Genomic DNA, 26,642 nt, shown 5'->3' with positions numbered 1-26,642 from the left:
CACGTGTGATGACCACAGGAGCTATCCACTCAGATTGTATGTTAAAAAAATAAAGGTTGATAACTAATGTGGCACCTTGGGTCACGCGGCCAGATCGCATTTTGCACGAGAAATTACACACCATGTTTCATTGACATGTGGTACTGTTCCAACATGTTAGTGCGACGACGACGAGTCCTTTTTTACAATTTCCGAAAGGACGTCTAGGCCGGGGCGCCTCTTCGTGTACCGTGGCAAGCTGGCAACCGTCCACCGACTCTTTGCCTTTCCCTCTCGATTTGGAACTGTTGTCGCACGCTCTTCCTCCCTCCTCCATTTGCCTTCACCCTTCCTTCTGCCATTGTTCGATCGTCTTCTCCATGGAGGGAACAAGCCGAAAACGACCCCATTATTCTTTCCCCGATCTGAAAGATGACGTGGTGGGGGAACTCATTGATCGGTGCGACGTCATCACCTCGGCTAGCATGGCAGGTTCGTTCAAGCCCATTCTCGACTCAACTAATAACATCATTACAAGGAACCCAAGGGTCCAGGAGCGGTTTGATCTCCCCTATCTTCTTTGCTATAAGCCTATTCGCATGGGCACGGATGACAGAGGCCTCGCCTTGTGCAAGTTGATGCCGCTTGATAACAATACCTGTGATGTCAAGATGCCATCGCTTCACGGTAAGGCCTGGGCTGGCGCAAATGGAGATTGGGTTGTTTTATATTGGGTACAATTGCGAGTGGGAACTTGTGAATGTGTACACTCGTCAGCGGATTCCACTTCCAAAAATCTCCGAGTGCCCTGAGGTTGAGCACACATATGATCTACGTATGTTCAAATACGATCATGGTGACTGTGGTTGTGGGAACCCGACTCATAAGTCGTGATCAACGAATGCACGTGTACAGTGATCCCAGAGATCAATGCTCACTGAACACACAGAAGCCGAATAACAAGAGTCTTACATCCATACGTACCGTATTACACAAGTAGGACCATTATGGTTGAGTCTTGAGTGTAACATCGCAGCGGAAATCTTCGTCGATAACTTGGACCCATGCCATCTGCCTTAACCCTACAGGCATTCTGACTGGGAAGCGTCCCAGCTCGCATGTTCGTCACCAAGGTACTCTTCATTATATCATGTTCTTTCATGCCTGGCCAATAAAATAACCAGTGGCAAGCCAATGAGTACTTTGAATGTACTTGCAGGCAACCCATGTTTTGGCTCAAGATACAACAATGCATGATATAGGTATATTTTTGCAGAAAGCTAGTTTTGAGTGCAATGACATGTTCAACAACTTGTAAGACATGCATCAGGAGAATTCAAGTAACCATAAGGACATGTTACATATATCAACATAATTAGAGTGGGCACCAACCCAATTCAATCATGTCAAGTCCTTTGACTTGACCTAAGTAGTTCTTCCCACTTATCCAAACACATACACTGGTTTGTAAACATGTGGACGTAGCCCAAGAGCGGTTACCCAACTGTCCTTGACCGTGGACACGGCTATTCGAATAGTTTTACACTCTGCAGAGGTTGCACACTTTACCCACAAGATCCGGGGAACTTCCGTGTCATCCACGACCCGCGGTACCTCAAGTACCCGGGGTAAGCACCCGATCACTATCTTTCCCTAGACGACACTAACATGGAGTCCACTCGTTGTTCCGTATCCTCACGATGTACATCATACGAGACTCACTCGAGATCGTAACATCCGAGAGGGGACACAACGGTGTATCCGGTGCCCTGTGAAAACAGTTATGGCCGCCCTACCTGGCACGACTCCGTCCCGAGAGAGCGCACCAACAACTCTGCCGTCACTAGTAATGTGGGCTCCAAGCTAGTATCGGCCTAGGTAATCAATAATGCCCTTTCCCATACAAGGGTAGAGTGGTTGCGCATGTAAGGTTCGAATAACGGTCGCAACTTAAACCAATCTGCTTTGAAAAACAACACACACACACTTGCCTCGGTAGACCACTTCGTCATCAAGTGGTTACCCAACTCATCATCTCCCCCGGGCATAAGTGGCACCCGATGGGGTTTTTCGAAAAGTCTTTTGAAAATACTTTGTCTCCATCACCATGCATATTCCCGTCCCTTTTTGCGTAGCACTACTTTAGCATCCTATCTACTCCCACTGGCATAACCCTCATAAGGAGGTAGGGTCATGCACAATGCAAGTATCAATGAGGAAGTAATAGAGGCAACCCATCAAAGTGGTTACCATCTCATCATGATTCCGATGCAACACAAATAAAGTGCTATATGACATGCATAAAAAGGGTATCATAGACATGGTCAAAGGGCTGCTTCCCTAGCTCAACAAAGTCTTATGGGTCTTCAAAGTCTGGTCCAACTCCTTCATCAGTAACGCAATCTATCATCGCAAAATAATAACGAGAAAAATAAGGCAATAATAAAACAGAAAAAACAAAGTGCTCAGAAAAATGTCAACTCATTTTTGTTAAATACTAGGGTGAAAACTAAGAAGGGGAAAACTCCTAATTTTGGATTTGCAGTAGTAGAATAGGAGAAATGGATTTTCAGAGGGGAATATAGATGCTCAAATTTGAATTTAAATTTGAACAGTACAGAATAGTGTGATGGATGTGCATGAATATTACATCAATAAATAGGTGGAATTATTCTAAGATTTTAGGAGTTGGAATTATTCCATTTGGATAAATATTTAATCATGTGGATTTTTTATAAAACAGACAGAAAAAGGAAAAGAAAAGTGGCACTGTGCCACTGGGCTAGAACGGCCACAGTGCAGCAGGCCCAGAGGGGATTTAGCCTGCGCGAGGCTGCCACGTCGAAGGCATAAAGTAAAATATGCCTTTAGCCGTCGCAGCGAAACGGTTTGCGCGCGCGTGCATTTTAAACCTGACGGGTGGGGCCCACCCGTCAGAATGTGAGGCTGACTGACGGGCCCCATGGTCGTCGTCTTCAACCTCGGGCCGGAGAGGGGGGCGAGCTCACTGGTTTTGCTGTGGTCAATGGCGAGGCGGTCCGAGGGAACCGGCTTGCTCAGGGAGGAGTAGCCGTTCGGGTGGAGGTGGAGGCGGTCGGCGGAGTGCAGGGGTTCGCCGGCGACGAGGAAGCCGGCAGAAGGGCCTCGGGAGGAGCCTGGTTAGCTCGTTCTGAGCTACAATAGGAGTGGGAGAAAGAGGGGAATGGATCAGTGAGGTGAGGCGGTTCCAGATCGAGAGAGAGGGGGGGGGAAGGAGGCCTATACCACGAGATCAACGGCGACCCAAAGCGGTGGGGCTCGAGCTTGGGCGGCTCTTGGGATGAACGGGAGGCTCAGTGGGGCTATTTGGAGTGGGAGGGGATGAGCGGTGGCGAGAGGAGGGCTCGGGGATGCCTTATATAGGCGAGCGGCGGTCCACTGTGGGCTCGTGCGCCGGCGAGCTCGTGCTCGTTGCTATGGGCCTCGGGAGGGTGCTGCGCCGAGTCTAGGGCATTTGTGGGGGTCGACTACGCCCAGGGGGGAGAAGAGAGGGAGCGGGGAAGGGTCAGAGACGCCGCGCATGTGAGCTCGCTCTCCTTGATAAAGGGAGGAGTAAAGAATGTGAAGAAAATACTATATTTCACTATACACATGGCATGATCATTGGGTAGAAGTTTGGATCAAGGAGATGAAGTATAGAAGGTGGAGTTGTGTTGACTTTAAAGAGCACTTGAAAAACACAGAGAGAAAACCAACTCCAAATAAAAGCCAAATAATGCAAAAGTTTTTGTCAAACCACACTTTATCAAGATTTATTAGCTTAAGTGTTGTGGCATGAAAATCAGGGTGTGACAGACCTACCCCCCTTACAAGAATCTTGTCCCCGAGATTCCCAAACTAGTCATGGAAAGGAATACGAAAACTGGATCCGGGGTTAGTCTTCACGTCCTCATACCGCTTGTGCTTCCGAGTGGTGCTCCATTGAACCTTGAAGTACTCGATGGCGTGGCTTCGGGTATGACATACATAGACCACAATATGTCCCGGGAAATATGCCCTAGAGGCAATAATAAAAGTGTTATTATTATATTTCTTTGTTCATGATAATAGTCTTTTATTCATGCTATAACTGTATTATCCAGAAATCGTAATACACGTGTGAATACATAGACCACAATATGTCCCTAGTGAGCCTCTAGTTGACTAGCTCGTTGTGATCAACAGATAGTCATGGTTTCCTGGCTATGGACATTGGATGTCGTTGATAACGGGATCACATCATTAGGAGAATGATGTGATGGACAAGACCCAATCCTAAGCATAGCACAAAGATCGTGTAGTTCGTTTGCTAGAGCTTTGCGAATGTCAAGTATCTCTTCCTTAGACCATGAGATCGTGTAACTCCCGGATACCGTAAGAGTGCTTTGGGTGTACCAAACGTCACAACGTAACTGGGTGATTATAAAGGTGCACTACAGGTATCTCCGAAAGTGTTTGTTAGGTTGACACGGATCGAGACTGGGATTTGTCACTCCGTGTAAACGGAGAGGTATCTCTGGGCCCACTCGGTAGGACATCATCATAATGTGCACAATGTGACCAAGGGGTTGATCACGGGATGATGTGTTACGGAACGAGTAAAGAGACTTGCCGGTAACGAGATTGAACAAGGTATCGGTATACCGACGATCGAATCTCGGGCAAGTAAAATACCGCTAGACAAAGGGAATTGAATATGGGATCGATTGAGTCCTTGACATCGTGGTTCATCCGATGAGATCATCGTGGAACATGTGGGAGCCAACATGGGTATCCAGATCCCGCTGTTGGTTATTGACCGGAGAACGTCTCGGTCATGTCTGCATGTCTCCCGAACCCGTAGGGTCTACACACTTAAGGTTCGATGACGCTAGGGTTATAAAGGAAGTTTGTATGTGGTTACCGAATGTTGTTTGGAGTCCCGGATGAGATCCCGGATGTCACGAGGAGTTCCGAAATGTTCCGGAGGTACAGATTTATATATGGAAAGTTGTTGTTCGGGTTCCGAAAAAAGTTCGGGTTTTTTCGGTATTGTACCGGGAAGCTTCCAGAAGGTTCCGGAGGATTCCGGAGGGGTCCGGAGGTCCGGAAACTGTTCCACCACGTCCAATACAGCAGCATGGGCTGTAAGGGGGCACCCTAGCCTTAATGGGCCAGGGGCACCAGCCCCCCAAGGCCCATGCGCATGGGAGGGGGAAACCCTAAGGGGGAGGGCCTCCACTTGACTTGGGAGGCACTCCTCCCCCCCTTGGCCGCACCCCTTCCTTGGAGGAAGGGGCAAGGCTGCGTCTCCCCCCTCTCCCTTGCCCCTATATATAGTGGAGGGGAGGGAGGGCATCCATACCAGAAGCCCTGGCGCCTCCCTCCCTCCTGTGACACCTCCTCCTCTCCCGTAGGTGCTTGGCGAAGCCCTGCAGGGTTGCCACGCTCCTCCACCACCACCACACCGTCGTGCTGCTGTTGGATGGAGTCTTCCTCAACCTCTCGCTCTCTCCTTGCTGGATCAGGCGTGGGAGACGTCACCGGGCTGTACGTGTGTTGAACACGGAGGTGCCGTCCGTTCGGCACTAGGATCTCCGGTGATTTGGATCACGACGAGTACGACTCCTTCAACACTGTTCTCTTGAACGCTTCCGCTTAGCGATCTACAAGGGTATGTAGATGCACTCTCCTTCCCCTCGTTGCTGGTTTCTCCATAGATAGATCTTGGTGACACGTAGGAAAATTTTGAATTTCTGCTACGTTCCCCAACAGTGGCATCATGAGCTAGGTTTATTGCGTAGATTATTTGCACGAGTAGAACACAAAGTAGTTGTGGGCGTTGATGTTGGTCAATATGCTTACCGTTACTAGTCCAATCTTGTTTCGACGGTATTGTGGGATGAAGCGGCCCGGACCGACCTTACACGTATTATTACGTGAGACAGGTTCCACCGACTGACATGCACTTGGTGCATAAGGTGGCTAGCGGGTGCCAGTCTCTCCCACTTTAGTCGGAACGGATTCGATGAAATGGTTCCTTATGAAGGGTAAATAGCAATTGGCATATCACGTTGTGGTTTTGCGTAGGTAAGAAACGTCCTTGCTAGAAACCCATAGCAGCCACGTAAAACATGCAACAACAATTAGAGGACGTCTAACTTGTTTTTGCAGGGTATGCTATGTGATGTGATATGGCCAAGAAGAATGTGATGAATATATGTGATGTATGAGATTGATCATGTTCTTGTAATAGGATTCACGACTTGCATGTCGATGAGTATGACAACCGGCAGGAGCCATAGGAGTTGTCTTTATTTATTGTATGACATGCGTGTCATTAAAGAATGCCATGTAAATTACTTTACTTTATTGCTAAATGTGTTAGCCATAGAAGTAGAAGTAGTCGTTGGCGTGACAACTTCATGAAGACACGATGATGGAGATCATGATGATGGAGATCATGGTGTCATGCCGGTGACGATGATGATCATGGAGCCCCGAAGATGGAGATCAAAAGGAGCAAAATGATATTGGCCATATCATGTCACTATTTGATTGCATGTGATGTTTATCATGTTTATGCATCCTTTTTACTTAAGAACGACGCTAGTAAATAAGATGATCCCTTACAACAATTTCAAGAAGTGTTCTCCCCTAACTGTGCACCGTTGCTACAGTTCGTCGTTTCGAAGCACCACGTGATGATCGGGTGTGATAGATCCTTACGTTCACATACAACGGGTGTAAGACAGATTTACACATGCAATACACTTAGGGTTAACTTGACGAGCCTAGCATGTACAGACATGGCCTCGGAACACGGAGACCGAAAGGTCGAGCATGAGTCGTATAGTAGATACGATCAACATGAAGATGTTCACCGATGATGACTAGTCCGTCTCACGTGATGATCGGACACGGCCTAGTTGACTCGGATCATGTAATCACTTAGATGACCCGAGGGATGTCTATCTGAGTGGGAGTTCATAAGATGAACTTAATTATCCTGAACATAGTCAAAATATATTTGCAAATTATGTCATAACTCGCGCTTTAGTTCCACTATTTAGATATGTTCCTAGAGAAAATATAGTTGAAAGTTGACAGTAGCGATTATGCGGACAGTAGAAAGCTTATGTCCTTAATGCACCGCTTAGTGTGCTGAACCCCAATCATCGTTTGTGGATGTTGCGAACATCGGACATACACGTTTTGATAACTACGTGATAGTTCAGTTAAACGGTTTAGAGTTGAGGCACCAAAGACGTTTTTCGAAACGTCGCGGAACATATGAGATGATTCGAGGGCTGAAATTGGGACTTCAGGCTCGTGCCCACATCAAGAGGTATGAGACCTCCGACGATTTTCTTAGCCTGCAAACTAAGGGAGAAAAGCTCAATCGTTGAGCTTGTGCTCAGATTGTCTGAGTGCAACAATCACTTGAATCGAGTGGGAGTTGATCTTCCAGATGAGATAGCGATGTTTCTCCAAAGTCATTGCCACCAAGCTGCTAGAGCTTTGTGATGAACTATAACAAATCAGGGATAGATATGATGATCCTTGAGATATTCGTGATGTTTGACACCGCGAAAGTAGAAATCAAGCAGGAGCATCAATTGTTGATGGTTGGTGAAACCACTAGTTTCAAGAAGGGCAAGGGCAAGAAGGGATACTTCATGAAACGGCAAATCAGCTGCTGCTCTAGTGAAGAAACCCAAGGTTGAACCCAAACCCGAGACTAAGTGCTTCTGTAATAAAGGGGACAACCACTGGAGCAGCATTACCCTAGATACTTGGTAGATGAGAAGGCTGGCAAGGTCAATAGAAGTATATTGGATATACATTATGTTAATGTGTACTTTACTAGTACTCCTAGTAGCACCAGGGTATTAAGATACCGGTTCAGTTGCTAAGTGTTAGTAACTCGAAATAAAAGAGCTACGGAATAAACGGAGACTAGCTAAAGGTGAGCTGACGATATATGTTGGAAGTGTTTCCAAGTTTGATGTGATCAAACATCGCACGCTCCCTCTACCATCAAGATTAGTATTAAACCTGAATAATTGTCATTTGGTGTTTGCGTTGAGCATAGACATGATTGGATTATGTCTATTGCAATATGGTTATTCATTTAAGGAGAATAATAGTTACTCTATTTATGTGAATAATACCTTCAGTGGTCTTGCACCTAATGGAATGGTTTATTGAATCTCGATCGTAGTGATACACATTTTCATGCCAAAAGATATAAGATAGTAATGATAGTACCACTTACTTGTGGCACTGCCATATAAGTCATATTGGTATAAAACGCATGAAGAAGCTCCATGTTGATGGATCTTTGGACTCACTCATTTTTGAAAAGTTTGAGACATGCGAACCATGTCTATTGGTGTATACACATGAAGAAACCCCATGCAGATGGATCGTTTGGACTCACTTGACTTTGAATCACTTGAGATATGCAAATCATACCACATAGGCAAGATGACTGAAAAGCCTCAGTTTCAGTAAAGTGGAACAAGATAGCAACTTGTTGGAAGCAACACATTTTGATGTGTGCAGTCCAATGAGTGCTGAGGCATGCAGTGAATATTCTTATGTTCTTACTTCACAGATGATTCGAGTAGATGTTGAGTATATTTACTTGATGAAACACAAGTCTGAATTATTGAATGGTTCAAGTAATTTCAGAGTGAAGTTGAAGATCATGGTGACAAGAGGATAAAATGTCTATGATATGATCATAGAGATGAGTATCTGAGTTACGAGCTTTGGCACACGATTAAGACATTGTGGAAATTGTTTCACAATTAATACCGCCTGGAACACCATGGTATGATGGTGTGTCTGAACATCATAGTTGCACCCTATGGAGTATAGTGCGTACCTTGATGTCTCTTATCGAATTACCACTGTCGTTCATGGGTTAGGCATTAGAGACAACCGCACTCACTTTATATAGGGTACCACGTAATTCCGTTGAGATGACACCGTGAGAACTATGGTTTAGAGAAACCTATGCTGTCATTTCTTCAAGGTTTGGGGCTGCGACGCTTATGTGAAAAAAGTTTCAGGTTGATAAGCTTGAACCCAAAGCGGATAAAATGCATCTTCATAGGACACCCAAAACAGTTGGATATACCTCCTAATTCAGATCCGGAAGCAAAAGTGATTGTTTCTAGAAACGGGTCCTTTCTTGAGGAAAAGTTTCTCTCGAAAGAATTGAGTGGGAGGATGGTGGAGACTTGATGAGGTTATTGAACCATCACTTCAACCATTGTGTAGCAGGGCACAGGAAGTTGTTCCTGTGGCACCTACACAAATTGAAGTGGAAGATTATGATAGTGATCATGAAGCTTCAGATCAAGTCACTACCGAACCTCGTGGGACGACAAGGACGCGTACTGCTTCGGAGTGGTACGGTGACCCTGTCTTGAAGGTCATGTTGCTAGACAACAATGAACCTACGAGCTATGGAGAAGCGATGGTGGGCCCAAATTCCGACGTATGGTTAGAAGCCATGAAATCCGAGATAGGATCCATGTATCATAACAAAGCATGGACTTTGGTGGACTTGCCCAATGATCGGCAAGCCATTGAGATAAATGGATCTTTAAGAAGAAGACAGACGTGGATGGTAATGTCACCATCTATGAAGCTCGACTTGTGGCGAAGAGTTTTTCACAAGTTCAAGGAGTTGACTACGATGAGATTTTGTCATCCGTAGCGATGCTTAAAGTCCGTCGGAATCATATTAGCACAAGCTGCATTTATGAAATCTGGCAGATGGATGTCAAGACAAGTTTCCTTACCAGTTTCCGTAAGGAAAGGTTGTATGTGATACAATCAGAAAGGTTTTGTCGATCCTAAGGATGCTAAAAGGTATGCTAGCTCCAGCGATCCTTCTATGGACTGGAGTAAGCATCTCGGAGTTGGAATGTACGCTTTGATGAGATGATCAAAGATTTTGGATTTATACAAAGTTTATGAGAAACTTGTATTTCCAAAGAAGTGAGTGGGAGCACTATAGAATTTCTGATGAGTATATGTTGTTGACATATTGATGATCAGAAATGATGTAGAATTTCTAGAAAGCATATAGGGTTATTTGAAAGGTGTTTTTCAATAGAAAACCTGGATTAAACTACTTGAACATTGAGCATCAAGATCTATGAGGATGGATCAAAACGCTTAATGGTACTTTCAAAAATGAGCAGATAACTTGACATGATCTTGAAGGTGTTCAAGATGGATCAGTCAAAGAAGGAGTTCTTGGCTGAGTTGTAAGGTATGAAGTTAAGACTTAAAGCTCGACCACGGTAGAAAAGAGAGAAAGGACGAAGGTCGTCCCCTATGATTTAGACATAGGCTCTATAGTATGCTATGCTAAGTACCGCACCGGTTGTGTGCCTTGCTACACATCTGGCAAGAGAGTACAAAGGTGATCAAGGAGTAGATCACCAGATAGCGGTCAAAATTGTCCTTGGAGTAATAAGGACATGTTTCTCGATTATGGAGGTGATAAAGAGTTCGGCGTAAAGGGTTACGTCGATGCAAGCTTTAACACCTATCCGAATGACTCTGAGTAGCAAACCGGATACATATAGTGAAGCAACCATTTGGAATAGCTCCAAGTGGAGCGTGGAAGCAGCATTTACAATATGACCTAGAGATTTGCGAAGTACATACGGATCTGAGTGTTACAGATCCGTTGACTAAAACCTCTCTCACAAGCAGAACATGATCAAACCCCAGAACTCATTGAGTCTTAATCACATGATGATGTGAACTAGTTTAGTGACACTAGTAAACTCTTTGGATGTTGGTCACATGGTGATGTGACCTGTCAGTGTTAATCACATGGTGATGTGAACTAGATTATTGACTCTAGTGCAAGTGGGAGACTGTTGGAAATATGCCCTAGAGGCAATAATAAAAGTGTTATTATTATATTTCTTTGTTCATGATAATAGTCTTTTATTCATGCTATAACTGTATTATCCGGAAATCGTAATACACGTGTGAATACATAGACCACAATATGTCCCTAGTGAGCCTCTAGTTGACTAGCTCGTTGTGATCAACATATAGTCATGGTTTCCTGGCTATGGACATTGGATGTTGTTGATAACGGGATCACATCATTAGGAGAATGATGTGATGGACAAGACCCAATCCTAAGCATAGCACAAAGATCGTGTAGTTCGTTTACTAGAGCTTTGCGAATGTCATGTATCTCTTCCTTAGACCATGAGATCGTGTAACTCCCGGATACCGTAAGAGTGCTTTGGGTGTACCAAACGTCACAACGTAACTGGGTGATTATAAAGGTGCACTACAGGTATCTCCGAAAGTGTCTGTTGGGTTGACACGGATCGAGACTGGGATTTGTCACTCCGTGTAAACGGAGAGGTATCTCTGGGCCCACTCAGTAGGACATCATCATAATGTGCACAATGTGACCAAGGGGTTGATCACGGGATGATGTGTTACGTTACGAGTAAAGAGACTTGCCGGTAACGAGATTGAACAAGGTATCGGTATACCGACGATCGAATCTCGGGCAAGTAAAATACCGCTAGACAAAGGGAATTGAATACGGGATCAATTGAGTCCTTGACATCGTGGTTCATCCGATGAGATCATCGTGGAACATGTGGGAGCCAACATGGGTATCCAGATCCCGCTGTTGGTTATTGACCGGAGAACATCTCGGTCATGTCTGCATGTCTCCTGAACCCGTAGGGTCTACACACTTAAGGTTCGATGACGCTAGGGTTATAAAGGAAGTTTGTATGTGGTTACCAAATGTTGTTTGGAGTCCCGGATGAGATCCCGGACGTCACGAGGAGTTCCGAAATGTTCCGGAGGTAAAGATTTATATATGGAAAGTTGTTGTTCGGGTTCCGGAAAAAGTTCGGGTTTTTTCGGTATTGTACCGGGAAGCTTCCAGAAGGTTCCGGAGGATTCCGAAGGGGTCCGGAGGTCCGGAAACTGTTCCACCACGTCCAATACAGCAGCATGCGCTGTAAGGGGGCGCCCTCGCCTTAATGGGCCAGGGGCACCAGCCCCCCAAGGCCCATGCGCACGGGAGGGGGGAAACCCTAAGGGGGAGGGCCTCCACTTGACTTGGGAGGCACTCCTCCCCCCCTTGGCCGCACCCCTTCCTTGGAGGAAGGGGCAAGGCTGCGCCTCCCCCCTCTCCCTTGCCCCTATATATAGTGGAGGGGAGGGAGGGCATCCATACCAGAAGCCCTGGCGCCTCCCTCCCTCCTGTGACACCTCCTCCTCTCCCGTAGGTGCTTGGCGAAGCCCTGCAGGGTTGCCACGCTCCTCCACCACCACCACACCATCGTGCTGCTGTTGGATGGAGTCTTCCTCAACCTCTCGCTCTCTCCTTGCTGGATCAAGGCATGGGAGACGTCATCGGGCTGTACGTGTGTTGAACGCGGAGGTGTTGTCCGTTCGGCACTAGGATCTCCGGTGATTTGGATCACGACGAGTACGACTCCTTCAACCCCGTTCTCTTGAACGCTTCCGCTTAGCGATCTACAAGGGTATGTAGATGCACTCTCCTTCCCCTCGTTGCTGGTTTCTCCATAGATAGATCTTGGTGACACGTACGAAAATTTTGAATTTCTGCTACGTTCTCCAACACCTTATACCACCGAAAGCATCATCTTGTATAGGCCAAATCCAATCATCACTCATGTGATCTATATACTCGTGATTCCCGAGAGGAGGTCTAAGAAAATCATATATGTCTACGATCCCCAAACTTATATGTATGGCTACCCCTAAAAATCCATGGGTAGAGCATACAAGCTTCCAAGAGGGAATAAAACATGACAATCCAAGTGCTCATCCTATTCTTCCAAGGTCCATGTTAGTGCATCTCTATCCTAAGGAAACACGTCGTATGCTACTCCAAAAATCTTGTTTCCTTCCTATGAATCAACTCCAACAACCCATTAACTTCCATTAATCACTACATAGTCCTTTAGTTCTACAAATCCAATGTTTATGGTGTTCCACATGCTCTTCTGATGTCCTTTAATCCCCAAATACTTGAAAGGGCTACCTTACTATAGTTAGTCCACCAATTTCCATTATCCTGGTCAAGTAAACTCCAAGGTCAAGCTTATATCATCTTCGACAATTAATCCAATCTCCTAGTTTATTGTCCTCCAAGAAACATGGTATCATGATCGAGATCATCATTCTAAATCCAATTTACTCCGAACCATGTAGACTTACTCACCACCTGTACTCAACTAGGATCACCTATTTAAATCCAAATCTCATGTCCAACGAGAATTCCTACGTGTTTCCCCCTAGTCATTTACGTACTAACAATTGTCTCCTACCAATATCCCATGGCTAAGTTAAATCCATATACTTCCAAGAATTCCAGCTTGCGATCATAATTGTCCTACTAAATCCAGTTTACTCAAGGGTAAGGAAAGCTATGCTACTCTATAATCATGATCCCACCAAGTTCATCTACCAACATGAAAGCCTCATAATCCACCAAATAGTCTCATATAATTCCTCAAAGGCATTGATATAAACTCATCAAGTCATCTGTCCTCTATTCCTATATCATCAAACTGGTCTTCCCTATGGCATCGTTAGTTCTGGTGCTATATTAGGATGATAATGTGCTCGTTCACTATGTCCACTAGTTCCATAATGAACCCAGTGATAAGCAAGGTTACAGAGGCTTAACTGGTTCCCTCGCAATTCTGTGGGTTAAGCACATGATTAAGGATTTGAGCTTGGGTATCTTATGAAGTCTCGAAGGGTCTAGGAATGGCTTTCTAATCTTGAGGGTTAAACATAACTCTACGGGGTAGCACTCGGTCATGGAGGTTGTAGCAAAAGTCTTCATTGCTAGTTGGCTACCGAGGTGGAATTCTTGGTGCATCTTGTCTTGCTAGCCTTCAGTTGATGAGAGAGATGAGAGGAATACGTAGCATAGAGGAGGGGGATGCCTGAAGGGGGTTCTATAGTGCAAGTGCAGACAAGCAAGTGTCGAAAGGGCCAAACACAAACAATAAAATAAGGTAGGTGATATAGCCGTGTACTAGTTGCCTAGGGCAAAAGGGCGACTGATATCAAAACTCAAACAAATAAAACAAGCAACACACAATCATGGTTCTATTCGAACTGTCATATGGACTCGACTGTGCATAGGGGGTACATGACTCATCCTACCCTAGGGGTTCTTTGACTAAGTAGTCGTGTTTTGCTTCGTGCCTCGTGCAGTCTTCTGGGTTTTCCTCAGGTGTTGCTATGTCTCTTGTAGTTGTTTGATGAAACGATCCGGGTTAGGCCTGAAGATTCTTCAACAACTTCTCGCATGTTGAAGTGATGGGGTGAAGGTGGCTCCTCGTAGCTAGCATTGACTCGATCTTCTGTTGTCTTCTTAATCATGACGACCCCTTTTGCCTTCTAAGGCGTCGACGGTACCAAGTAGGTAATCCCTTATGCAATGATATTAACAAGGCATAGTAGAGGTCCAACATGTCGGTTACGTTGATGAAAACATCGACACCAAGAGCGGGGGATGAAGAGAACCGTTTTCCTACTCACTATAGCGAGGCGGGCCAAATGGTGAGGTTCTCATCCACCGGTGGTTGCTGATACAACAACAGTAAGGACATGATTGCTCTATTAGCGATGTCTATCATGGTCTTGCACATCTTACACCCTGATCGTCATAGGACAAGGTTGCATCATCCTGGGGTAAATTCAAAGGTGTCACCATCCTCTGGGTCTTCATGTCCTCATTCTTCAAAGGCGTATCTTTTGTTGGAATCGTCTTGTTGTGGTGTCGTGAATCTTGGGTTCAGAAGAGGTGGGTGAGTATTTGGCAAGGTGTAATCCTTCTAGGCTATCCAAGAGAATTACAAGGAATCCCGTGGTCAGGGGCTTGAGGGTGCTAGCGACCGTTTGCAATAGTTTTGAAGGGAAGAGATCGATGGGGAAAGTATACCTTAGTTTTTGAAAAACTGAGAAGGGGAGAGAAGTATAAATAGTTTTGGAAATAATTTTACCCTATCTAACGACCATGCTAACTAAGGCTTCCTACAGTCAGGATGGCTCTTATACCAGCTCTGTGGGGACCCCGACTCATAAGTCGTGGTCACCGAATGCACGTGTACAGTGATCCCAGAGATCAATGCTCATTGAACACACAAAAGCTGAATAACAAGAGTCTTACATCCATACGTACCGTATTACACAAGTAGGACCATTATGGTTGAGTCTTGAGTGTAACATCGCAGCGGAAATCTTCGTCGATAACTTGGATCCATGCCATCTGCCTTAACCCTACAGGCATTCTGACTGGGAAGCATCCTAGCTCGCATGTTCGTCACCAAGGTACTCTTCATTATATCCTGTTCTTTCATGCCTGGCCAATAAAATAACCAGTGGCAAGCCAATGAGTACTTTGAATGTACTCGCAAGCAACCCATGTTTTGGCTCAAGATACAACAATGCATGATATAGGTAAATTTTTGTAGAAAGCTAGTTTTGAGTGCAATGACATGTTCAAAAACTTGTAAGACATGCATCAGGAGAATTCAAGTAACCATAAGGACAGGTTACATATATCAACATAATTAGAGTGGGCACCAACCCAATTCAATCATGTCAAGTCCTTTGACTTGACCCAAGTAGCTCTTCCCACTTATCCAAACACATACACTGGTTTGTAAACATGTGGACATAGCCCAAGAGCGGTTACCCAACTGTCCTTGACCGTGGACACGGCTATTCGAATAGTTTTACACTCTGCAGAGGTTGCACACTTTACCCACAAGATCCGGGGAACTTCCGTGTCATCCACGACCCGTGGTACCTCAAGTACCCGGGGTAAGCACCCGATCACTATCTTTCCCTAGACGACACTAACATGGAGTCCACTCGTTGTTCTGTATCCTCACGATGTACATCATACGAGACTCACTCGAGATCGTAACATCCGAGAGGGGACACAACAGTGTATCCGGTGCCCTGTGAAAACAGTCATGGCCGCCCTACCTGGCACGACCCCGTCCCGAGAGAGCGCACCAACAACTCTCCCGTCACTAGTAATGCAGGCTCCAAGCTAGTATCGGCCTAGGTAATCAATAATCGCCTACAAGGGTAGAGTGGTTGCGCATGTAAGGTTAGAATAACGGTCGCAACTTAAACCAATCCGTTTTGAAAAACAACACACACACTTGCCTCAATAGACCACTTCGTCATCAAGTGGTTACCCAACTCATCATCTCCCCCGGGCATAAGTGGCACCAGATGGGGGTTTTCGAAAAGTCTTTTGAAAATACTTTGTCTCCATCACCATGCATATTCCCGTCCCTTTTTGCGTAGCACTACTTTAGCATCCTATCTACTCCCACCGGCATAACCCTCATAAGGAGGTAGGGTCATGAGCAATGCAAGTATCAACGAGGAAGTAATAGAGGCAACCCATCAAAGTGGTTACCATCTCATCATGATTCCGATGCAACACTAATAAAGTGCTATATGACATGCATAAAAAGGGTTTCATAGACATGGTTAAAGGGCTGCTTGCATGGCTCAACAAAGTCTTCTGGGTCTTCAAAGTCTTCTGGTCCAACTCCTTCGTCAGCAACGCAATCTATCCTTGCAAAATAATAACGAGAAAAATAAGGCAATAATAAAACAGAAAAACCAAAGTGCTCAGAAAAATGTCAACTCATTTTTGTTAAATACTAGTGTGAAAACTAAGAAGGGGAAAATTCCTAGTTTTGGATTTGCAGTAGCAGAATAGGAGAAATGGATTTTCAGAGGGGAATATAAATGCTCATATTTGAATTTAAATTTGACAGTACAGAATAGTGTGATGGATGTGCATGAATATTACATCAATAAATAGGTGGAATTATCCTAAGATTTTAGGAGTTGGAACTATTCCATTTGGATAAATATTTTATCTTGTGGAATTTTTATAAAACAGACAGAAAAAGGAAAAGAAAAGTGGCACTGTGCCACTGCGCTAGAAAGGCCATAGTGCAGCAGGCCCAGAGGGGATTCAGCCTGCGCGAGGCTGCCACGTCGAAGGCGTAAAGGTAAAATACGCCTTCAGCCGTCGCAGCGAAACGGTTTGCGCGCGCGTGCGTTTTAAACCTGACGGGTGGTGCCCATCCGTCAGTATGTGAGGCTGACTTACGGGCCCCACAGCCGTCGTCTTCAACCTTGGGCCAGATAGGGGGGGCGAGCTCACCAGTTTCGCTGTTGTCAACGGCAAGGCGATCCGAGGGCACCGGCTTGCTCAGGGCAGAGTAGCCGTTCGGGTGGAGGTGGAGGCGGTCGCGGGAGTGCAGGGGTTCGCCGGCGACGAGGAAGCCAGCGGAAGGGCCTCGGGAGGAGCCTGGTTAGCTCGTTCCGAGCTACAATAGGAGCGGGAGAAAGAGGGGAATGGATCAGTGAGGTGAGGCAGTTCCGGATCGAGAGAGAGGGGGAGCAAAGGAGGCCTGTACCACGAGATCGACGACGACCCGAAGCGGCGGGGCTCGAGCTCGATCTCGAGCTTGGGCGGCTCTGGGGATGAACGGGAGGCCCAGTGTGGCTATTTGGAGTGGGAGGGGATGAGCGGTGGCGAGAGGAGGGCTCGGGGATGCCTTATATAGGCGAGCGGCGGTCCACCGTGGGCTCGTGCGCCTGCGAGCTCGTGCTCGTCGCTACGGGCCTTGGGACGGTGCTGCGTGGAGTATAGGGCGTTCGTGGGGGTCGACTACGCCCAGGGGGGGAGAGAGGGAGCGGGGAAGGGTCAGAGACGCTGCGCGTGTGAGCTCGCTCTTTAGAGCTCTCGGGCGGCCGGTGTGCGTGCGAGCAGGGGCAGGAGAGAGAGGGAGGAGGGGGCGACCAGCTGTCGTGTCTCCGACGCCGAGGCGCATCATCGGGCGTGCTTGGGAGGCCCGAGGTGGCCGTGGGCGGTTGGAAGGGGGCAGCTACAGTGTGGGAGCGCACTGTAGCGCGCTCCAGAGCGCCCAAATGGTCGGCATGGATATTTTTTATGCAAAGTGGGCACGGCCAAGCATGTCTGGTAGCTCTAGGGAGGAGTAAAAATGTGGGGAAAGCCTTGGATGCCTTGGGTGGCCACTGGAGTGAGGAGGGAGGTGAGGAAGAGGGGTGCAAGGGCTATCCAGAGAGGTAAAAGAGGTGGTTTCACCCCTCAATTATTGATCTGAGATGCAGCCATTGCTACTGGAGGTAGAAGAGGTCTAGGAGGGGTTGTGGTAAAAAGTGGAGGCCATGGAGAAGAGTGGAAGAGGTCAAAACAGGGGTTTTAGTAAAATGGCAGAAAGTGTTTCATGCATGTTTGGTTAAGAAAATGAACTCCATTTGGCAGGAGACTCCACAGGGTGAAATTGCACATATTATTAGTGCCTTCCACCCATTTTGAGCTTATTTGGGCAAAGTTCACAATGTAACTTTTGTAAACCCTATAAATTAGCAGAAATGAACTTGTGTAGATCTAGTTGAGAAAATCACTTCCCCTTGATGAACCACTAGGTGTAGTGGCCTCATTTGGTCATGTGAACATGCTCACAAATGTTGGGGTTAAGGAGAGAAAGTTGGTAGTACAAAGTTGTTCAAATTTGATTCTGGTCAGAGAGGGTTTTGGGGCACTTTGATCAATATAACATTTTCTCCAACTTGTGCCATTTGGTCTAGATGAATTATTAGACCATTTGAGCATGTTCACAAGGTTTGAGAATATTTGGACATTTTTGGCAATGTAAAGTTGCTCAAACTTCAAAATGGACAGAAATGGTTTTGAGGGGATTTCATGGGGTTATACTATTCTCCATCACATGATACTTGGCAAGATATTCAAACATGTCATATGTGACATGCTAGAATTTTCTTGGAATTTTTGGAGAATATTTCCTTTGTAAATATTTCAAAAGCTTGAAATATCCAGAAAGGGTTTTTAGGGATTTGACCAATATTTTGAACATGACCATGTGTTGAAACTCTTATATATGGGAAATATATGCCCACTGAGTTTCCCTGATTTTTGTAAAATATTTTTAAAACAATAAAATATTTTTTCCCTATTAAAGACCATTTCTGGCCTTAAGAAAAGCTTTTAAATAAAATAGGAAAATAACTTTTAAAATTATATTTTTGTGGTTTATGGAAGTCCTATATCTAATAGGTTTCAAATATACTCTTTGAAATATTTTTCATACCCCAAATCAAGTACTTGCAGTGCAAACCTCAACTCATGGGTTTTTGGAAAACTAATTTTTGAAAATACGTTTTGGCCAAATTATTTTTGTAAGAAAATACTATATTGCACTATACACATGGCATGATCATTGGGCAAAAGTTTGGGTCAAGGAGATGAAGTATAGAAGGTGGAGTTGTGTTGACTTTAAAGAGCACTTGAAAAACACAGAGAGAAAACTAACTCCAAATAAAAGCCAAATAATGCAAAAGTTTTTGTCAAACCACACTTTATCAAGATTTATTAGCTTAAGTGTTGTGGCATGAAAATCAGGGTCTGACAGACCTACCCCCCTTACAAGAATCTCGTCCCCGAGATTCCCAAACTAGTCATGGAAAGGAATACAAAAACTAGATCCGGGGTTAGTCTTCACGTCCTCATACCGCTTATGCTTTCGAGTGGTGCTCCATTGAACCTTGAAGTACTCGATGGCGTGGCTTCGGGTATGACATCCTGCTTGATGCATGCGAGTTAGCAAGTTTCCCTTCTCTACTAATTAACCTTCTTCTTGTGTTTCCAAGGTCCTGTGAACATTCCACCACCTATACTTGCAAATTTTATAACCAAGGGGGAGATGACAATGGTGATGATCACGAGCATGAGGACGAGCAGGGTCCATATGCTCTCTGGCGGCTGGCAAATAATTCCGATGGATTACCCCTTCTTGTATGCATACAACCCACTGCTGATGTTACTACTGAGGGAGCAGGTGTTGTCTCCCATGGTCGCACTCTCCGGGCTTATTCCAACACCCGTTGCATGGTATTCGGGATGGATACTAGTGTGCTAGTGCCAACACCTTCTCCCTGGTACAGTATTGATAGTCTTGGAGAAAACTCGCTCTTCTTTGGACAAAACTATCCAATTATGGTGAAAGGCGATACAACTATTGTTGACACAACATTACTACCATTTATGAGAAGCAACTGTATCTATACGTCGGACATGCGGTGGTTCCCTACCATGGTCCTGATATAGTAGGCCGCTTCAACCTGGATGATCAGTCCTGTGTTGGTCTCGAGATTGACAGTAGCTGGCTCTTCCCAGGGAATCGCTTGTGGTTCAAAGCAAGCGTTTCCCACGCCGAGGATTGGTTGAGTTTAAGTTCATTTCATTGCTTGTTATTTGTTGTGTGATGAAAACTTTAGTATTTATAATGTATCCTCGTTGTCGTTGTGGGTTGATGACATGTTGTATGTAATAAAATGATATGCCTGTGATAAACTTACTAAATTTATGAATGGCTTTCGAGTCACTTCTCTGAGTGGGTGCTGCGACGAGGCAAAAAAATATTTTCCGAACACATAATTGTACATGCATTGCAACAGGTTATCGGATGAGGCCAATCAACAATAGTACACTATTTGTACTAGCTTCACATGCTGCACTATCTCTACGTCTACATATGTAATACAACAAATTTTAAACTTGAAACCAGCCACCCATCCTCACAAAGAACACTTTTTAACCTAGCACAGACTCTAGGAAGTTTGGCCACAGTGTGAGGTGGGCCATATGTTAATGTGTTCGCTGTACGTAACCAGCACCTCGAATCCTCGATACTACTGCTATTATAAGTACAATAGTAGGAGTAGTAGGGTGGCATCAGCCAGAACAAGCATTCACGTCCAGGAGTACGGCACACGCCACTAGCACGACTTCCATCTGACACCATATTTTTTGGAGTCTGTGCTACATCAATCTCTTCAACCTCGTCGTTTCTCTAACTCAGCCATCGCGCGGCGGGCGAGGTGGGGGTTTGCCGATAGTCGGTTTCCTCAACTGCGGTCCCACTTGTAAGGCCAACTCCAATGCACGACCCCAAATAGACCTCCATTTTGCCCGGGTTCTGTCTGTTTGGGTTGGGCAATGGGGTCGTGTCCGGCCCATTTCTCGGATGAGGTGGCCATGCGCCGAACGCGCGGACGCATCCTGGCCGCGTACATTTTTCTTTGCAAACACATATCTTTTTTTCATCATTGATTTTTTTGTACATGGAAATACATAACCAAAATTTTGACTAGAAAAGCAAGACCAAAGAAAACAAGAACCACAAGAATACATTTTAGAAGATATCCAACTTTCATAACTGCTCTTGTAAGTTGGATTAGAGCCTTCTCGATGCATTCATTGTTGATCTGCGGAGGCTCGATCTTGCGTGCTTCTTTCTTCTTCGAGTGTAAAGAAGTAGACGTGTCTAGCCTCTATTCTATCAACAAGTGCACTAGTCTTATATATAGCCTCTATGCTAGCTAAAAGTGCTAGAACATCTACTAAATTGCGCTCTATCAATATATCGCTATACTCTTCTTCCCAATACCAAAACTTTCATCCATTCTACACAATAAAATTTTAAGTTAGCACAACTAGTCTAATCTGAGAGAACAATCGAAGATTTGGTCGAGTTATTCCTCCTTTTGCCGACACATGGGACACCCAGCATCCAGGTCATGTCATGCAAGAAAATAAAGTGGTAGTTGAAGCCATGTGATGTGCATCTTGGGTTAAACTGTAAATAGAATCTTACTACTCTTGAGTAACTCCAAAAGAGGCCACCAAAGATCTTTATTGGATTTCTTTTTCATCACTAGCATGTCGAGGTGAAAGATGTGCAGGTTCAGGTCCTTGAGGGAGTCCTGGATTAGGGGGTCTCCGGATAGCCGGACTATATCCTTTGGCTGGACTGTTGGACTATGAAGATACAAGATTGAAGACTTTGTCCTGTGTCCGGATGGGACTCTCCCTGGCGTGGAAGGCAAGCTGGGCAATACGGATATGTAGATCTCCTCCCTTGTAACCAACTCTGTGTAACCCTAGCCCCCTCCGGTGTCTATATAAACCGGAGGGTTTAGTCTGTAGGACAACAAACAATCATACCATAGGCTAGCTTCTAGGGTTTTGCCTCTACGATCTCGTGGTAGATCAACTCTTGTAATACTCATATCATCAAGAACAATCAAGCAGGACGTAGGGTATTACCTCCATCAAGAGGGCCCGAACCTGGGTAAACATCGTGTCCCCTGCCTCCTGTTACCATCCGCCTTAGACGCACAGTTCGGGACCCCCTACCCGAGATCCACCGGTTTTGACACCGACATTGCTGCTTTCATTGAGAGTTCCACTGTGCCGTCGCCATAAGGTTTGATGACTCCTTTGATCATCGATAACGATGCGGTCTAGGGTGAGGTTTTCCTCCCCGGACAGATCTTTGTATTCGACGGCTTCGCACTGCGGGCCAATTCGCTTGGCCATCTGGAGCAGATCGAGAGCTACGCCCCTGGCCATCAGGTCAGATTCGGAAACTTAAACTACACTGCTGACATCCGCGGAGACTTGATCTTCGACGGATTCGAGCCCGTGTTAGGTGCGCCGCACAGTCACGACGAGCACGACGTAACTCTGCCGTCGGACAGTGTTCGGGAGATCGCATCTGCAACTATTCTAACCTTCAAACCGGAGCAAATTGCGCCATCCAAGGACGGAGGGATAGACCCCGCCATGGAGGCCGCACTCTCAGTGGCGATGGAGTCGGATACTGACTTCACCCCTTACGACAGCCGTGTCGCCAAACCACTGGATTCGTCTCCGGCCACGGACTCCGAACCGCCTGCATCCGTGCCCATCGAATCCGACTGGGCGCTGATCACGGAGTTCACCTCCGCGGATATCTTTTAGCACTTGCCTTTCAGTGATGTGCTAAATTCATTAAAGTCTCTCTCCTTGTCAGGAGAACCTTGGCCGAACTCTGTCTGGCTAGAATGGGATACGGACGACGAAGAAATTCGCTGCCCGCCCACCACCCACTTAGTAGCCACTGTCAACGACTTAACCGACATGCTCAGCTTTGACTCCGAAGGCATCGACGGCATGGATGAAGATGCAGGAGACGAACAGCAACCAGCGCCCACAGGGCACCGGACAGCCACTTCATCACATGACATTTACATGGTGGATACACCCAAAGAAGGCAATGGCAAAGAGACATCGGAGGATGGCCCCTCCAATAAGCAACCCAAGCGCCCACGTCAGCGGCGCCGCTCTAAGTCCCGCCATAGCAAAAACAGCGATAACAGCGCAAGAGAAAATAACACTCCAGTCGACTCCAGAGGAAATGACGATCACATTGCCCCGGCAGCAGAGCACGATGAAGCTGCAAGTGGCGAACATAGTACGGATCTGACGTCCGAACATGGCGACGCCGAGTATAAACCTCATCAAACCCCCTCTGGGGAGAAAAACAGTCCGGACGAAGATGCACACATCATCTCGGAAACGCACCTGGAGCAAGAGAACCTCCGCAGAAGGCTTATTGCCATAGCGAGGATTCTGAAGAAGCAGAAGCAAAGGCTTAAGGCCCCACAAAATACACTCAACAGCAAGTGGAACAAAGTGCTCGACAACGAAGCAAACTATGGTGGAAGTTACCACACAAAGAGCTATCCAAAGCGCAAGTTGTTACCTGAATTCGACGACGAGGCCTTAGAGCACACACAGCCAAAAAATGAAACGGCCAACCTGCCGGATCCACCACCTTGAGACCGCGGTAGAGCGGATAACAAATACGCACATAAGTCAACACACGATGTACGTGAGGACTTGCGCCAAAAATCTGGTACGACCAGATCCATCTATGGATCTATGAAGTGTGCTCCGGCACAAAATCAAAACCAAATACCACAACCGTCCAAACGCCACGGTACATCCAAGTACAGGCGTGCTGCACATCCCCTATGTTTCACCGATGAGGTGTTGGACCATGAATTCCCAGAAGGATTCAAACCAGTGAACATAGAGGTGTACGACGGAACCTCAGACCCTGCGGTCTGGATTGAGGACTTTATCCTCCATATCCATATGGCACGTGGAAACGATCTCCATGCCATTAAATACTTGCCCCTCAAGCTTAAATGACCAGCTCGGCGCTAGCTGAAAAGCCTCCCTGAAAACTCAATTGGAAGTTGGGAGGAGCTCGAGGATGCTTTTTGGGCTAATTTTAAAGGGACCTACGTCCGACCTCCAGATGCAGACGATTTAAGTCATATAATTCAACAGTCCGAAGAGTCCGCCCGAAAGCTTTGGAACAGGTTTCTCACCAAGAAGAACCAAATCGTCGACTGTCCGCAGCTTTCAAACACAGCGTCCGAGACGAATGGATCGCCAGACACCTCGGGCAAGAAAAATTGAGAACAATGGCAGCCCTAACAAGCCTCATGACCCGCTTTTGCGCGGGCGAAGATAGCTGGTTAGCCCGCAGTAGCACCAGCGACCCAAGCCATCCGAAGTCAGGGATGGCAATGGAAAACCACGATGCAATAAAAACAAGTGTCGAAATAAAGAAGATAGCCCAGATAATATGGTGGTAAACGCCAGATTCAGGGGCTCTCAGCCAGGCCAGCGGAAAAGGCCTTTCAAAGGGAGCAGAGACGGACCATCTGGCCTAAACAAGATTCTTGACAAACCATGTCAGATTCATGGCACCCCCAATAAACCTGCATATCACACCCACAGAGAATGCTGGGTCTTCAAGCAGGCAGGTAAGCTAAACACCGAACACAAGGGGGGAGACACCAAGCGAAGACGAGCCTTACCAGCAAAGCACTGGAGGACAGAAAAAATTCCCACCAGAGGTTAAAACAGTCAACATGATCCATGTGACAAAGAGGAGAAGCAAAGATGCACTCCGAGACACAAGTGACATAGAGCCCGTCACCCCTAGGTTCAACCCCTGGTTGGCCTGCCCGATCACCTTTGATCACGGGGATCACGCGACAAGCATCTGGCACGAAGGATTGGCTGCCTTGGTGTTAGACCCAATAATAAACGGATACCATCTCACACGAGTCCTCATGGACGGCGGCAGTGGTCTAAATCTGATATATCAGGACACAATCCGCAAAATGGGGATAGACCCGACGAAAATAAGCCACCGTACTACTACCTTCAAGGGAGTAATACCAGGCCTAGAGGCCCGCTGCATGGGCTCTCTATTACTAGAAGTTGTATTCGGTTCTTCCGACAACTTCCGAAGCAAAAGGTTAACTTTCTACATCGCTCCATTCCGAAGTGGCTATCAGGCACCACTCGGAAGAGCGGCTTTTGCTCATTTTAATGCAATCCCGCATTACGCTTCTCTCAAGCTTAAGATGCCCGATCCACGTGGCACCATCACAGTTAGCGGAAATACTGAGCGTGCTCTACGCGCGGAAGAATGTGCGGCGGCTTTAGCCGCCGAGCACTAGACGGCCTCACCAACCAGAAAAAATGATAGGTCGTCAAGACCACGAACACGGTTAGACGAGTCTGGTGCACCACTATGTATACGTGAGATTGGTTTGATGATCAAGCCCTCGTAGATGGTACCAGGGGCTTCCCGCATGTAATCAGGGCTAGTCAGGCTCAACTTGACTTATCTTGAATTTTAATGGTTTATTGATAATAACCAATTTTCTGGCACGACAACTTTCACCCAAGTTCTTCCCTTTTACAGATGACAATCGTGCTATATCCGTCCAGGACATGGCACAACGGAGACATAGGTGCAGACGTGTAGCAGGAACCCGCTCAAAGGTTTCTTTTTAGATTAAGACCCTGTGTAAACGTTTTTTACAGTCTCTTGTTGTTCACATCCTCTGGATACTCAATACAACCGAGAAGGATGCCGATGTATTGGCATGTGGCTACGTCAGGATATTGCACGTACCTGGACACCCGGGGTTTATTATTAAGGGCATTGTTCAGCCCGACATACGTTATAAGGACCGAATACCTTAGGGAGTGTTCAGCGTCGTGAGTTTGGCCTTATATGCATCAGCTTCGAATCATGTCTTTGGTCAAATGTTGGATTTGCCCGGCTCCCATGTTTTGGTACCTTACATTCCGCTATATCGGCTAAGGTAGCACTCGGAGAACTACTGCGATTGTGTCCTGGTTCATCCGGATGAGCACCTCAGTAGAGAAAGCCGAAAACTGACTGTCATGATATAGCATGAGACTGGTAAACCACTCGATGACTCAGCGGAATCTTTGGGATTCCTCCGCATTAACAAAGGGCCGTTTCCCGGTCATGTACGTACGCGCCCCGTATTCGGACGAGCACAGAAGTACCAGGGGCTATATAGTAGCCCCACCATCAAACTCCTATGGCTAAGTGAAAGTGTTAAAGCAATATAGTCCGATTGCCTCGTTCGCTCCGCTACCACCTCCTTAATGGACCAAGACGTTGGATCAAGTGTGAATACGCATTTTTTGCGAACACCCCCGCATTATATGCGTGGGGGCGGAAGCCGACGACTGCAAACTTTCAGGTTATATACATATATACATAAACGGACGCACAGGAGGCATCATAATACTTTCAGGCAAAAGTATAAACACAGCCTTGACGACACAA

This window comes from Triticum aestivum, chromosome 7A, assembly GCF_018294505.1.
Source record: "Triticum aestivum cultivar Chinese Spring chromosome 7A, IWGSC CS RefSeq v2.1, whole genome shotgun sequence".
Classification (NCBI taxonomy): Eukaryota; Viridiplantae; Streptophyta; class Magnoliopsida; order Poales; family Poaceae; genus Triticum; species Triticum aestivum.
The sequence above is the reverse complement of the archived record's forward strand: the minus strand, read 5'-3'. Positions refer to the sequence as shown.